At 49.7% G+C, this 14,199-nt stretch overlaps 12 non-coding genes and 3 pseudogenes across 12 annotated transcripts; 11 read left to right on the top strand and 4 right to left on the bottom strand.

The window, feature by feature from the left end:
• Positions 1-89: 89 nt before the first annotated feature.
• On the top strand, positions 90-252 carry LOC134998491 (U1 spliceosomal RNA). Its single transcript, XR_010200724.1, has one exon. It is a non-coding gene; the product is annotated as a U1 spliceosomal RNA (small nuclear RNA).
• Positions 253-925: 673 nt separating this feature from the next.
• Positions 926-1,089, top strand: LOC134998566 (U1 spliceosomal RNA). The gene has a single exon (XR_010200769.1). It is a non-coding gene; the product is annotated as a U1 spliceosomal RNA (small nuclear RNA).
• Positions 1,090-1,241: 152 nt separating this feature from the next.
• On the top strand, positions 1,242-1,377 carry LOC134998454 (U1 spliceosomal RNA; annotated as a pseudogene).
• A 701-nt stretch (positions 1,378-2,078) lies between these two features.
• Positions 2,079-2,242, top strand: LOC134998937 (U1 spliceosomal RNA). The gene has a single exon (XR_010201099.1). It is a non-coding gene; the product is annotated as a U1 spliceosomal RNA (small nuclear RNA).
• A 152-nt stretch (positions 2,243-2,394) lies between these two features.
• On the top strand, positions 2,395-2,557 carry LOC134998324 (U1 spliceosomal RNA). The gene has a single exon (XR_010200609.1). It is a non-coding gene; the product is annotated as a U1 spliceosomal RNA (small nuclear RNA).
• A 674-nt stretch (positions 2,558-3,231) lies between these two features.
• On the top strand, positions 3,232-3,395 carry LOC134999048 (U1 spliceosomal RNA). Its single transcript, XR_010201207.1, has one exon. It is a non-coding gene; the product is annotated as a U1 spliceosomal RNA (small nuclear RNA).
• Positions 3,396-3,547: 152 nt separating this feature from the next.
• LOC134998467 (U1 spliceosomal RNA) lies at positions 3,548-3,710 on the top strand. The gene has a single exon (XR_010200706.1). It is a non-coding gene; the product is annotated as a U1 spliceosomal RNA (small nuclear RNA).
• Positions 3,711-4,384: 674 nt separating this feature from the next.
• LOC134998850 (U1 spliceosomal RNA) lies at positions 4,385-4,548 on the top strand. The gene has a single exon (XR_010201016.1). It is a non-coding gene; the product is annotated as a U1 spliceosomal RNA (small nuclear RNA).
• Positions 4,549-4,700: 152 nt separating this feature from the next.
• LOC134999197 (U1 spliceosomal RNA) lies at positions 4,701-4,863 on the top strand. The gene has a single exon (XR_010201357.1). It is a non-coding gene; the product is annotated as a U1 spliceosomal RNA (small nuclear RNA).
• Positions 4,864-5,537: 674 nt separating this feature from the next.
• LOC134998758 (U1 spliceosomal RNA) lies at positions 5,538-5,701 on the top strand. The gene has a single exon (XR_010200927.1). It is a non-coding gene; the product is annotated as a U1 spliceosomal RNA (small nuclear RNA).
• Positions 5,702-5,853: 152 nt separating this feature from the next.
• LOC134998385 (U1 spliceosomal RNA) lies at positions 5,854-5,995 on the top strand (annotated as a pseudogene).
• An 849-nt stretch (positions 5,996-6,844) lies between these two features.
• On the bottom strand, positions 6,845-7,007 carry LOC134999150 (U1 spliceosomal RNA). The gene has a single exon (XR_010201311.1). It is a non-coding gene; the product is annotated as a U1 spliceosomal RNA (small nuclear RNA).
• Positions 7,008-7,159: 152 nt separating this feature from the next.
• On the bottom strand, positions 7,160-7,323 carry LOC134999056 (U1 spliceosomal RNA). The gene has a single exon (XR_010201215.1). It is a non-coding gene; the product is annotated as a U1 spliceosomal RNA (small nuclear RNA).
• A 698-nt stretch (positions 7,324-8,021) lies between these two features.
• On the bottom strand, positions 8,022-8,157 carry LOC134998597 (U1 spliceosomal RNA; annotated as a pseudogene).
• Positions 8,158-8,309: 152 nt separating this feature from the next.
• Positions 8,310-8,473, bottom strand: LOC134998807 (U1 spliceosomal RNA). Its single transcript, XR_010200976.1, has one exon. It is a non-coding gene; the product is annotated as a U1 spliceosomal RNA (small nuclear RNA).
• Between the last annotated feature and the right edge of the window lie 5,726 nt (positions 8,474-14,199).

Here is a 14,199-nt window from a genome sequence, read left to right as displayed (position 1 = left end):
GAGAGTTCCATTGTGCTGCCTCAGTTGGATCTCCTTCACTTTACAGGGGGGTACCCGAGCAGCGACCCTCCCCAGCTCTAGCCCAACTCCTACTTACCTGCCAGGTGAGATACTATGATCATGAAGGTGCTTCTCCCAGGGCAAGGCTCACCCATTGCACTCTGGAAGTGCTGCCCCTGCGATTTCCCCAAATGTGGGAAACTTGACTGCATAATTTGTGTTTCCCCTGGTCGGCTCTCGTATAATTCAGATCTATTTGTCTCAGGTCTCTCTCCAGCCTAGTTTGCTGTCTGTTTCCACTTCTCTTTTCTTCAGCCGCTCCCTTCTATACCCTTGTGCACTATCCTGACTTCTCCTCCCGTCTGCTTACTTTGTGCCTTCCAATGCACAATGCAAACTACAGGTAGTGCTGCAGGGCCCACACCCTTTTACTTGCCTTACATAGCAGCTCTGGAGCTGTTACAGTGCCCAGCTGCTGCAAGAAATCAGCTTTAATGCTTCAGGGGATGGGGCATGGCCAACATGAGCCCCACACCAAAGGAGGGGGGAGGTGTTTAATTCGAACTAGGGGTCATCCAAGCACTGCAAAAGGCCGCCATGCCCTGCATGCCCCTTTTCTCTTTTCATATGCAGATGAGGGTTCCAGTCAACTTGGCCCACTGCTTGGATAACATCACCGTATGCAAATCCGTCTGCTGCAGACCTTCCCCCAGGAGTGCTTGTACTAGTTGTTGCATATGGTTTGATATTTGATGGTGCTTCAGTATTAGGCAGCCTTCCGCCCTCCCATGTTCATCTGAAAAGATGTGGTCTCCCTGCAGTTGTTGTCCCCAGATGAGAGTTCACTTGTGCTGCCTCAATTGAATCTCCTTTACTTGACAGAGATGTGCCTGAGCAGCGGCCCTCACCAGCCCTATCCCAAATCATACTTATTTTGCATAGGAGATACCATGGTCATGAAGATTGTTCTCCCAGGGTGAGGTTCATTCATTGCATTCTGGGTATGCTGACCCCTGTGATTTTCCCAAATGTGGGAAACTCGACTGCATTATTTGTGGTAGTGGGGGACTGTGTTTGTGCTTTCCTCTGGTCAGCTCTGGTTAAAGTCAGATTTCTTTGTCTCAGATCTTCCTCTAGCCTTGTTCTTCTTTCGAGAGTTCCCTGGTGCTGCCTCAGTTGGATCTCCTTCACTTCACAGGGGGGAACCCGAGCAGCGACCCTCCCCAGCTCTAGCCCAACTCCTACTTACCTGCCAGGTGAGATACTATGATCATGAAGGTGCTTCTCCCAGGGCAAGGCTCAACCATTGCACTCTGGGTGTGCTGCTCCTGCGATTTCCCCAAATGTGGGAAACTTGACTGCATAATTTGTGTTTCCCCTCGTCGGCTCTCGTATAATTCAGATCTCTTTGTCTCAGGTCTCTCTCCAGCCTAGTTAGCTGTCTGTTTCCACTTCTCTTTTCTTCAGCCGCTCCCTTCTATACCCTTGTGCACTATCCTGACTTCTCCTCCCGTCTGCTTACTTTGTGCCTTCCAATGCACAATGCAAACTACAGGTAGTGCTGCAGGGCCCACACCCTTTTACTTGCCTTACAGAGCAGCTCTGGAGCTGTTACAGTGCCCAGCTGCTGCAAGAAATCAGCTTGAATGCTTCAGGGGCTGGGGCATAGCCAACATGAGCCCCACACCAAAGGAGGGTGGAGGTGTTTAATGCAAACTAGGGGTCAGCCAAGCGCCGCAAAAGGCCACCATGCCCTGCATGCCCCTTTTCTCTTTTCATATGCAGACGAGGGTTGAAGCCAACTTTGACCCACTGCTTGGATGACATCACCATATGCAAATCCATCTGCGGCAGGCCATCCCCCAGGAATGCTTGCACTAGTTGTTGCATTTGGTTTGTTGTTTGGGGGTGCTTCAGTATTAGGCAGCCTTCTGCCCTCCCATGTTCATCTGAAAATATATGTTCTCCCTGCAGTTGTTGTCCCAAGATGAGAGTTCCCTTGTGCTGCCTCAGTTGAATCTCCTTTACTTGACAGAGATGTGCATGAGCAGCGGCCCTCCCCAGCCCTATTCCAAATCATACTTATTTTGCATAGGAGATACCATGGTCATGAAGATTTTTCTCCCAGGGTGAGGTTCATTCATTGCATTTTGGGTATGCTGACCCCTGTGATTTCCCCAAATGTGGGAAACTCGACTGCATTATTTGTGGTAGTGGGAGACTGTGTTTGTGCATTCCTCTGGTCAGCTCTGGTAAAAGTCAGATTTCTTTGTCTCAGATTTTCCTTTAGCCTTGTTCTTCTTTCGAGAGTTCCCTTGTGCTGCCTCAGTTGGATCTCCTTCACTTTACAGGGGGGTACCCGAGCAGCGACCCTCCCCAGCTCTAGCCCAACTCCTACTTACCTGCCAGGTGAGATACTATGATCATGAAGGTGCTTCTCCCAGGGCAAGGCTCACCCATTGTACTCTGGGTGTGCTGCTCCTGCGATTTCCCCAAATGTGGGAAACTTGACTGCATAATTTGTGTTTCCCCTGGTCGGCTCTCGTATAATTCAGATCTCTTTGTCTCAGGTCTCTCTCCAGCCTAGTTTGCTGTCTGTTTCCACTTCTCTTTTCTTCAGCCGCTCCCTTCTATACCCTTGTGCACTATCCTGACTTCTCCTCCCGTCTGCTTACTTTGTGCCTTCCAATGCACAATGCAAACTACAGGTAGTGCTGCAGGGCCCACACCCTTTTACTTGCCTTACAGAGCAGCTCTGGAGCTGTTACAGTGCCCAGCTGCTGCAAGAAATCAGCTTGAATGCTTCAGGGGCTGGGGCATAGCCAACATGAGCCCCACACCGAAGGAGGGTGGAGGTGTTTAATGCAAACTAGGGGTCAGACAAGCGCCGCAAAAGGCCACCATGCCCTGCACGCCCCTTTTCTGTTTTCATATGCAGACGAGGGATGAAGCCAACTTTGACCCACTGCTTGGATGACATTACCATATGCAAATCCGTCTTCTGCAGAACTTCCCCCAGGAATGCTTGCACTAGTTGTTGCATTTGGTTTGTTGTTTGGGGGTGCTTCAGTATTAGGCAGCCTTCTGCCCTCCCATGTTCATCTGAAAATATGTGTTCTCCCTGCAGTTGTTGTCCCCAGATGAGAGTTACCTTGTGCTGCCTCAGTTGAATCTCCTTAACTTGACAGAGATGTGCCTGAGCAGCGGCCCTCCCCAGCTCTATCCCAAATCATACTTATTTTGCATAGGAGATACCATGGTCATGAAGATTATTCTCCCAGGGTGAGGTTCATTCATTGCATTCTGGGTATGCTGACCCCTGTGATTTCCCCAAATGTGGGAAACTTGACTGCTTTATTTGTGGTAGTGGGGGACTGTGTTTGTGTTTTCCTCTGGTCAGCTCTGGTAAAAGTCAGATTTCTTTGTTTCAGATCTTCCTCTAGCCTTGTTCTTCTTTCGAGAGTTCCCTTGTGCTGCCTCAGTTGGATCTCCTTCACTTGACAGGGGGGTGCCCAAGCAGAGACCCTCCCCAGCTCTAGCCCAACTCCTACTTACCTGCCAGGTGAGATACTATGATCATGAAGGTGCTTCTCCCAGGGCAAAGCTCACCCATTGCACTCTGGGTGTGCTGCCCCTGCGATTTCCCCAAATGTGGGAAACTTAACTGCATAATTTGTGTTTCCCCTGGTCGGCTCTCGTATAATTCAGATCTCTTTGTCTCAGGTCTCTCTCCAACCTAGTTTGCTGTCTGTTTCCACTTCTCTTTTCTTCAGCCGCTCCCTTCTATACCCTTGTGCACTATCCTGACTTCTCCTCCCGTCTGCTTACTTTGTGCCTTCCAATGCACAATGCAAACTACAGGTAGTGCTGCAGGGCCCACACCCTTTTACTTGCCTTACAGAGCAGCTCTGGAGATGTTACAGTGCCCAGCTGCTGCAAGAAATCTGCTTGAATGCTTCAGGGGATGGGGCATGGCCAACATGAGCCCCACACCAAAGGAGGGTGGAGGTGTTTAATGCGAACTAGGGGTCATCCAAGCACCGCAAAAGGCCGCCATGCCCTGCACGCTCCTTTTCTCTTTTCATATGCAGATGAGGGTTGAAGCCAACTTTGACCCACTGCTTGGATGACATCACTGTATGCAAATCCGTCTTCTGCAGAACTTCCCCCAGGAATGCTTGCACTAGTTGTTGCATTTGGTTTGTTGTTTGGGGGTGCTTCAGTATTAGGCAGCCTTCTGCCCTCCCATGTTCATCTGAAAATATGTGTTCTCCCTGCAGTTGTTGTCCCCAGATGAGAGTTCCCTTGTGCTGCCTCAGTTGAATCTCCTTTACTTGACAGAGATGTGCATGAGCAGCGGCCCTCCCCAGCCCTATTCCAAATCATACTTATTTTGCATAGGAGATACCATGGTCATGAAGATTGTTCTCCCAGGGTGAGGTTCATTCATTGCATTTTGGGTATGCTGACCCCTGTGATTTCCCCAAATGTGGGAAACTTGACTGCATTATTTGTGGTAGTGGGGGACTGTGTTTGTGCTTTCCTCTGGTCAGCTCTGGTAAAAGTCAGATTTCTTTGTCTCAGATTTTCCTCTAGCCTTGTTCTTCTTTCGAGAGTTCCCTTGTGCTGCCTCAGTTGGATCTCCTTCAGTTTACAGGGGGGTACCCGAGCAGCGATCCTCCCCAGCTCTAGCCCAACTCCTACTTACCTGCCAGGTGAGATACTATGATCATGAAGGTGCTTCTCCCAGGGCAAGGCTCACCCATTGCACTCTGGGTGTGCTGCTCCTGCGATTTCCCCAAATGTGGGAAACTTGACTGCATAATTTGTGTTTCCCCTGGTCGGCTCTCGTATAATTCAGATCTCTTTGTCTCAGGTCTCTCTCCAGCCTAGTTTGCTGTCTGTTTCCACTTCTCTTTTCTTGAGCCGCTCCCTTCTATGCCCTTGCGCACTATCCTGACTTCTCCTCCTGTCCGCTTACTTTGTGCCTTCCAACGCACAATGCGAACTACAGGTAGTGCTGCAGGGCCCACACCCTTTTACTTGCCTTACAGAGCAGCTCTGGAGCTGTTACAGTGCCCAGCTGCTGCAAGAAATCAGCTTGAATGCTTCAGGGGCTGGGGCATGGCCAACATGAGCCCCACACCAAAGGAGGGTGGAGGTGTTTAATGCAAACTAGGGGTCAGCCAAGCGCCGCAAAAGGCCACCATGCCCTGCACGCCCCTTTTCTCTTTTCATATGCAGACGAGGGTTGAAGCCAACTTTGACCCACTGCTTGGATGACATCACCATATGCAAATCCATCTGCGGCAGGCCTTCCCCCAGGAATGCTTGCACTAGTTGTTGCATTTGGTTTGTTGTTTGGGGGTGCTTCAGTATTAGGCAGCCTTCTGCCCTCCCATGTTCATCTGAAAATATATGTTCTCCCTGCAGTTGTTGTCCCCAGATGAGAGTTCCCTTGTGCTGCCTCAGTTGAATCTCCTTTACTTGACAGAGATGTGCATGAGCAGCGGCCCTCCCCAGCCCTATTCCAAATCATACTTATTTTGCATAGGAGATACCATGGTCATGAAGATTTTTCTCCCAGGGTGAGGTTCATTCATTGCATTTTGGGTATGCTGACCCCTGTGATTTCCCCAAATGTGGGAAACTCAACTGCATTATTTGTGGTAGTGGGGGACTGTGTTTGTGCTTTCCTCTGGTCAGCTCTAGTAAAAGTCAGATTTCTTTGTCTCAGATTTTCCTCTAGCCTTGTTCTTCTTTCGAGAGTTCCCTTGTGCTGCCTTAGTTGGATCTCCTTCACTTTACAGGGGGGTACCCGAGCAGCGACCCTCCCCAGCTCTAGCCCAACTCCTACTTACCTGCCAGGTGAGATACTATGATCATGAAGGTGCTTCTCCCAGGGCAAGGCTCACCCATTGTACTCTGGGTGTGCTGCTCCTGCGATTTCCCCAAATGTGGGAAACTTGACTGCATAATTTGTGTTTCCCCTGGTCGGCTCTCGTATAATTGAGATCTCTTTGTCTCAGGTCTCTCTCCAGCCTAGTTTGCTGTCTGTTTCCACTTCTCTTTTCTTCAGCCGCTCCCTTCTATACCCTTGTGCACTATCCTGACTTCTCCTCCCGTCTGCTTACTTTGTGCCTTCCAATGCACAATGCAAACTACAGGTAGTGCTTCAGGGCCCACACCCTTTTACTTGCCTTACAGAGCAGCTCTGGAGCTGTTACAGTGCCCAGCTGCTGCAAGAAATCAGCTTGAATGCTTCAGGGGCTGGGGCATAGCCAACATCAGCCCCACACCGAAGGAGGGTGGAGGTGTTTAATGCAAACTAGGGGTCAGTCAAGCGCCGCAAAAGGCCACCATGCCCTGCATGCCCCTTTTCTGTTTTCATATGCAGACGAGGGTTGAAGCCAACTTTGACCCACTGCTTGGATGACATCACCATATGCAAATCCATCTGCGGCAGGCCTTCCCCCAGGAATGCTTGCACTAGTTGTTGCATTTGGTTTGTTGTTTGGGGGTGCTTCAGTATTAGGCAGCCTTCTGCTGCACCCTGCTTTGGTGTGGGGCTCATGTTGGCCATGCCCCATCCCCTGAAGCATTCAAGCAGATTTCTTGCAGCAGCTGGGCACTGTAACAGCTCCAGAGCTGCTCTGTAAGGCAAGTAAAAGGGTGTGGGCCCTGCAGCACTACCTGTAGTTTGCATTGTGCATTGGAAGGCACAAAGTAAGCAGACGGGAGGAGAAGTCAGGATAGTGCACAAGGGTATAGAAGGGAGCGGCTGAAGAAAAGAGAAGTGGAAACAGACAGCAAACTAGGCTGGAGAGAGACCTGAGACAAAGAGATCTGAATTATACGAGAGCCGACCAGGGGAAACACAAATTATGCAGTCAAGTTTCCCACATTTGGGGAAATCGCAGGGGCAGCACACCCAGAGTGCAATGGGTGAGCCTTGCCCTGGGAGAAGCACCTTCATGATCATAGTATCTCACCTGGCAGGTAAGTAGGAGTTGGGCTAGAGCTGGGGAGGGTCGCTGCTCGGGTTCCCCCCTGTGAAGTGAAGGAGATCCAACTGAGGCAGCACCAGGGAACTCTCGAAAGAAGAACAAGGCTAGAGGAAGATCTGAGACAAAGAAATCTGACTTTTACCAGAGCTGACCAGAGGAAAGCACAAACACAGTCTCCCGCTACCACAAATAATGCAGTCAAGTTTCCCACATTTGGGGAAATCACAGGGGTCAGCATACCCAAAATGCAATGAATGAACCTCACCCTGGGAGAAAAATCTTCATGACCATGGTATCTCCTATGCAAAATAAGTATGATTTGGAATAGGGCTGGGGAGGGCCGCTGCTCAGGCACATCTCTGTCAAGTAAAGGAGATTCAACTGAGGCAGCACAAGGGAACTCTCATCTTGGGACAACAACTGCAGGGAGAACATATATTTTCAGATGAACATGTGAGGGCAGAAGGCTGCCTAATACTGAAGCACCCCCAAACAACAAACCAAATGCAACAACTAGTGCAAGCATTCCTGGGGGAAGGCCTGCAGCAGATGGATTTGCATATGGTGATGTCATCCAAGCAGTGGGTCAAAGTTGGCTTCAACCCTCGTCTGCATATGAAAAGAGAAAAGGGGCGTGCAGGGCATGGCGGCCTTTTGCAGCGCTTGGATGACCCCTAGTTTGCATTACACACCTCCTCCCTCCTTCGGTGTGGGGCTCATGTTGGCTATGCCCCAGCCCCTGAAGCATTCAAGCTGATTTCTTGCAGCAGCTGGGCACTGTAACTGCTCCAGAGCTACTCTGTAAGGCAAGTAAAAGGGTGTGGGCCCTGCAGCACTACCTGTAGTTCGCATTGTGCGTTGGAAGGCACGAAGTAAGCAGACGGCAGAAGTCAGGATAGTGCGCAAGGGCATAGAAGGGAGCGGCTCAAGAAAAGAGAAGTGGAAACAGACAGCAAACTAGGCTGGAGAGAGACCTGAGACAAAGAGATCTGAATTATACGAGAGCCGACGAGGGGAAACACAAATAATGGAGTCAAGTTTCCCACATTTGGGGAAATCGCAGGAGCAGCACACCCAGAGTGCAATGGTTGAGCCTTGCCCTGGGAGAAGCACCTTCATGATCATAGTATCTCACCTGGCAGGTAAGTAGGAGTTGGGCTAGAGCTGGGGAGGGTCGCTGCTCGGGTTCCCCCCTGTGAAGTGAAGGAGATCCAACTGATGCAGCACCAGGGAACTCTCGAAAGAAGAACAAGGCTAGAGGAAGATCTGAGACAAAGAAATCTGACTTTTACCAGAGCTGACCAGAGGAAAGCACAAACACAGTCCCCCACTACCACAAATAATGCAGTCGAGTTTCCCACATTTGGGAAAATCACAGGGGCCAGCATACCCAGAATGCAATGAATGAACCTCACCCTGGGAGAACAATCTTCATGACCATGGTATCTCCTATGCAAAATAAGTATGATTTGGGATAGGGCTGATGAGGGCCGCTGCTCAGGCACATCTCTGTCAAGTAAAGGAGATTCAACTGAGGCAGCACAAGGGAACTCTCATCTGGGGACAACAACTGCAGGGAGACGACATCTTTTCAGATGAACATGGGAGGGCGGAAGGCTGCCTAATACTGAAGCACCATCAAATATCAAACCATGGCCCTCATTCCGAGTTGATCGCTCGCAATGCGATTTTAGCAGAGTTACACACACTAAGCCGCCGCCTACTGGGAGTGAATCTTAGCTTATTGCGATTACAAACTACTTAGCAGTTTCAGAGTAGCTTCAGACTTACTCGGCATCTGCGATCAGTTCAGTGCTTGTCGTTCCTGGTTTGACGTCACAAACACTCCCAGAGTTCGCCCAGACACTCCCCCGTTTCTCCGGCCACTCCTGCGTTTTTTCCGGAAACTGTAGCGTTTTTTCCCACACGCCCATAAAACGGCCTGTTTCCGCCCAGTAACACCCATTTCCTGTCAATCACATTACGATCGCCGGAGCGAAGAAAAAGCCGTGAGTAAAAATACTTTCTTCATTGTAAAATTACTTGGCGCAGTCGCAGTGCGAATATTGCGCATGCGTACTAAGCAGAATTTCACTGCGATGCGATGAAATTTACAGAGCGAACGACTCGGAATGAGGGCCCATATGCAACAACTAGTACAAGCACTCCTGGGGGAAGGTCTGCAGCAGACGGATTTGCATACGGTGATGTTATCCAAGCAGTGGGCCAAAGTTGACTGGAACCCTCATCTGCATATGAAAAGAGAAAAGGGGCATGCAGGGCATGGCGGCCTTTTGCAGTGCTTGGATGACCCCTAGTTCGCATTAAACACCCCCACCCTCCTTTGGTGTGGGGCTCATGTTGGCCATGCCCCATCCCCTGATGCATTCAAGCTGATTTCTTGCAGCAGCTGGGCACTGTAACAGCTCCAGAGCTGTTCTGTAAGGCAAGTAAAAGGGTGTGGGCCCTGCAGCACCACCTGTTGTTCGCATTGTGCGTTGGAAGGCACAAATTAAGCAGACGGGAGGAGAAGTCAGGATAGTGCGCAAGGGCATTCTTTTCTCTTAGTCCGGGGGCAAGGCTTCAAAATGGGGTCTGCAACGGAGGAGACACAGGGGGCGTGGTCACTAGAGATGAGCGCCGGAAATTTTTCGGGTTTTGTGTTTTGGTTTTGGGTTCGGTTCCGCGGCCGTGTTTTGGGTTCGACCGCGTTTTGGCAAAACCTCACCGAATTTTTTTTGTCGGATTCGGGTGTGTTTTGGATTCGGGTGTTTTTTTCCAAAAAACCTAAAAAACAGCTTAAATCATAGAATTTGGCGGTCATTTTGATCCCAAAGTATTATTAACCTCAAAAACCATAATTTCCACTCATTTTCAGTCTATTCTGAATACCTCACACCTCACAATATTATTTTTAGTCCTAAAATTTGCACCGAGGTCGCTGTGTGAGTAAGATAAGCGACCCTAGTGGCCGACACAAACACCGGGCCCATCTAGGAGTGGCACTGCAGTGTCACGCAGGATGGCCCTTCCAAAAAACCCTCCCCAAACAGCACATGACGCAAAGAAAAAAAGAGGCGCAATGAGGTAGCTGTGTGAGTAAGATTAGCGACCCTAGTGGCCGACACAAACACCGGGCCCATCTAGGAGTGGCACTGCAGTGTCACGCAGGATGTCCCTTCCAAAAAACCCTCCCCAAACAGCACATGACGCAAAGAAAAAAAGAGGCGCAATGAGGTAGCTGTGTGAGTAAGATAAGCGACCCTAGTGGCCGACACAAACACCGGGCACATCTAGGAGTGGCACTGCAGTGTCACGCAGGATGTCCCTTCCAAAAAACCCTCCCCAAACAGCACATGACGCAAAGAAAAAGAAAAGAAAAAAGAGGTGCAAGATGGAATTGTCCTTGGGCCCTCCCACCCACCCTTATGTTGTATAAACAGGACATGCACACTTTAACCAACCCATCATTTCAGTGACAGGGTCTGCCACACGACTGTGACTGATATGACGGGTTGGTTTGGACCCCCACCAAAAAAGAAGCAATTAATCTCTCCTTGCACAAACTGGCTCTACAGAGGCAAGATGTCCACCTCATCATCATCCTCCGATATATCACCGTGTACATCCCCCTCCTCACAGATTATCAATTTGTCCCCACTGGAATCCACCATCTCAGCTCCCTGTGTACTTTGTGGAGGCAATTGCTGCTGGTCAATGTCTCCACGGAGGAATTGATTATAATTCATTTTAATGAACATCATCTTCTCCACATTTTCTGGATGTAACCTCGTACGCCGATTGCTGACAAGGTGAGCGGCGGCACTAAACACTCTTTCGGAGTACACACTTGTGGGAGGGCAACTTAGGTAGAATAAAGCCAGTTTGTGCAAGGGCCTCCAAATTGCCTCTTTTTCCGGCCAGTATAAGTACGGACTGTGTGACGTGCCTACTTGGATGCGGTCACTCATATAATCCTCCACCATTCTTTCAATGGGGAGAGAATCATATGCAGTGACAGTAGACGACATGTCCGTAATCGTTGTCAGGTCCTTCAGTCCGGACCAGATGTCAGCATCAGCAGTCGCTCCAGACTGCCCTGCATCACCGCCAGCGGGTGGGCTCGGAATTCTGAGCCTTTTCCTCGCACCCCCAGTTGCGGGAGAATGTGAAGGAGGAGATGTTGTTGACAGGTCGCGTTCCGCTTGACTTGACAATTTACTCGCCAGCAGGTGTTTGAACCCCAGCAGACTTGTGTCTGCCGGAAAGAGAGATCCAAGGTAGGCTTTAAATCTAGGATCGAGCACGGTGGCCAAAATGTAGTGCTCTGATTTCAACAGATTGACCACCCGTGAATCCTTGCTAAGCGAATTAAGGGCTCCATCCACAAGTCCCACATGCCTAGCGGAATCGCTCCGTGTTAGCTCCTCCTTCAATGTCTCCAGCTTCTTCTGCAAAAGCCTGATGAGGGGAATGACCTGACTCAGGCTGGCAGTGTATGAACTGACTTCACGTGTGGCAAGTTCAAAGGGCATCAGAACCTTGCACAACGTTGAAATCATTCTCCACTGCGCTTGAGACAGGTGCATCCCACCTCCTATATCGTGCTCAATTGTATAGGCTTGAATGGCCTTTTGCTGCTCCTCCAACCTCTGAAGCATATACAGGGTTGAATTCCACCTCGTTACCACTTCTTGCTTCAGATGATGGCAGGGCAGGTTCAGTAGTTTTTGGTGGTGCTCCAGTTTTCTGTACGTGGTGCCTGTACGCCGAAAGTGTCCCGCAATTCTTCTGGCCACCGACAGCATCTCTTGCACGCCCCTGTCGTTTTTTAAAAAATTCTGCACCACCAAATTCAAGGTATGTGCAAAACATGGGACGTGCTGGAATTGGCCCAGATTTAATGCACACACAATATTGCTGGCGTTGTCCGATGCCACAAATCCACAGGAGAGTCCAATTGGGGTAAGCCATTCCGCGATGATCTTCCTCAGTTGCCGTAAGAGGTTTTCAGCTGTGTGCGTATTCTGGAAACCGGTGATACAAAGCGTAGCCTGCCTAGGAAAGAGTTGGCGTTTGCGAGATGCTGCTACTGGTGCCGCTGCTGCTGTTCTTGCGGCGGGAGTCCATACATCTACCCAGTGGGCTGTCACAGTCATATAGTCCTGACCCTGCCCTGCTCCACTTGTCCACATGTCCGTGGTTAAGTGGACATTGGGTACAACTGCATTTTTTAGGACACTGGTGAGTCTTTTTCTGACGTCCGTGTACATTCTCGGTATCGCCTGCATAGAGAAGTGGAACCTAGATGGTATTTGGTAACGGGGGCACACTACCTCAAGAAATTGTCTAGTTCCCTGTGAACTAACGGCGGATACCGGACGCACGTCTAAAACCAACATAGTTGTCAAGGCCTCAGTTATCCGCTTTGCAACAGGATGACTGCTGTGATATTTCATCTTCCTCGCAAAGGACTGTTGGACAGTCAATTGCTTGGTGGAAGTAGTAAAAGTGTGCTTACGACTTCCCTTCTGGGATGACCATCGACTCCCAGCAGCAACAACAGCAGCGCCAGCAGCAGTAGGCGTTACACGCAAGGATGCATCGGAGGAATCCCAGGCAGGAGAGGACTCGTCAGAATTGCCAGTGACATTGCCTGCAGGACTATTGGCATTCCTGGGGAAGGAGGAAATTGACACTGAGGGAGTTGGTGGGTGGTTTGCGTGAGCTTGGTTACAAGAGGAAGGGATTTACTGGTCAGTGGACTGCTTCCGCTGTCACCCAAAGTTTTTGAACTTGTCACTGACTTATTATGAATGCGCTGCAGGTGACGTATAAGGGAGAATGTTCCGAGGTGGTTAACGTCCTTACCCCTACTTATTACAGCTTGACAAAGGGAACACACGGCTTGACACCTGTTGTCCGCATTTCTGGTGAAATACTTTCACACCGAAGAGCTGATTTTTTTGGTATTTTCACCAGGCATGTCAACGGCCATATTCCTACCACGGACAACAGGTGTCTCCCCGGGTGCCTGACTTAAACAAACCACCTCACCATCAGAATCCTCCTGGTCAATTTCCTCCCCAGCGCCAGCAACACCCATATCCTCCTCATCCTGGTGTACTTCAACACTGACATCTTCAATCTGACTATCAGGAACTGGACTGCGGGTGCTCCTTCCATCACTTGCAGGGGGCGTGCAAATGGTGGAAGGCGCATGCTCTTCACGTCCAGTGTTGGGAAGGTCAGGCATCGCAACCGACACAATTGGAGTCGGACTCTCCTTGTGGATTTGGGATTTCGAAGAACGCACAGTTCTTTACGGTGCTACTGCTTTTGCCAGCTTTAGTCTTTTCATTTTTCTAGCGAGAGGCTGAGTGCTTCCATCCTCATGTGAAGCTGAACCACTAGCCATGAACATAGGCCAGGGCCTCAGCCGTTCCTTGCCACTCCGTGTGGTAAATGGCATATTGGCAAGTTTACGCTTCTCCTCCGACAATTTTATTTTAGGTTTTGGAGTCCTTTTTTTACTGATATTTGGTGTTTTGGATTTGACATGCTCTGTACTATGACATTGGGCATCGGCCTTGGCAGACGACGTTGCTGGCATTTCATCGTCTCGGCCATGACTAGTGGCAGCAGCTTCAGCACGAGGTGGAAGTGGATCTTGATCTTTCCCTAATTTTGGAACCTCAACATTTTTGTTCTCCATATTTTAATAGGCACAACTAAAAGGCACCTCAGGTAAACAATGGAGATGGATGGATTGGATACTAGTATACAATTATGGACGGGCTGCCGAGTGCCGACACAGAGGTAGCCACAGCCGTGAACTACCGCACTGTACTGTGTCTGCTGCTAATATATAGACTGATTGATAAAGAGATAGTATACTCGTAACTAGTATGTATGTATAAAGAAAGAAAAAAAAACCACGGTTAGGTGGTATATACAATTATGGACGGGCTGCCGAGTGCCGACACAGAGGTAGCCACAGCCGTGAACTACCGCACTGTACTGTGTCTGCTGCTAATATAGACTGGTTGATAAAGAGATAGTATACTCGTAACTAGTATGTATGTATAAAGAAAGAAAAAAAACCACTGTTAGGTGGTATATACAATTATGGACGGGCTGCCGAGTGCCGACACAGAGGTAGCCACAGCCGTGAACTACCGCACTGTACTGT

The sequence above is a fragment of the Pseudophryne corroboree genome, unplaced genomic scaffold, assembly GCF_028390025.1.
Source record: "Pseudophryne corroboree isolate aPseCor3 unplaced genomic scaffold, aPseCor3.hap2 scaffold_149, whole genome shotgun sequence".
Classification (NCBI taxonomy): Eukaryota; Metazoa; Chordata; class Amphibia; order Anura; family Myobatrachidae; genus Pseudophryne; species Pseudophryne corroboree.
Note: the sequence above shows the minus strand (reverse complement) of the source record. Positions and strands in the feature narration are given on the sequence as shown.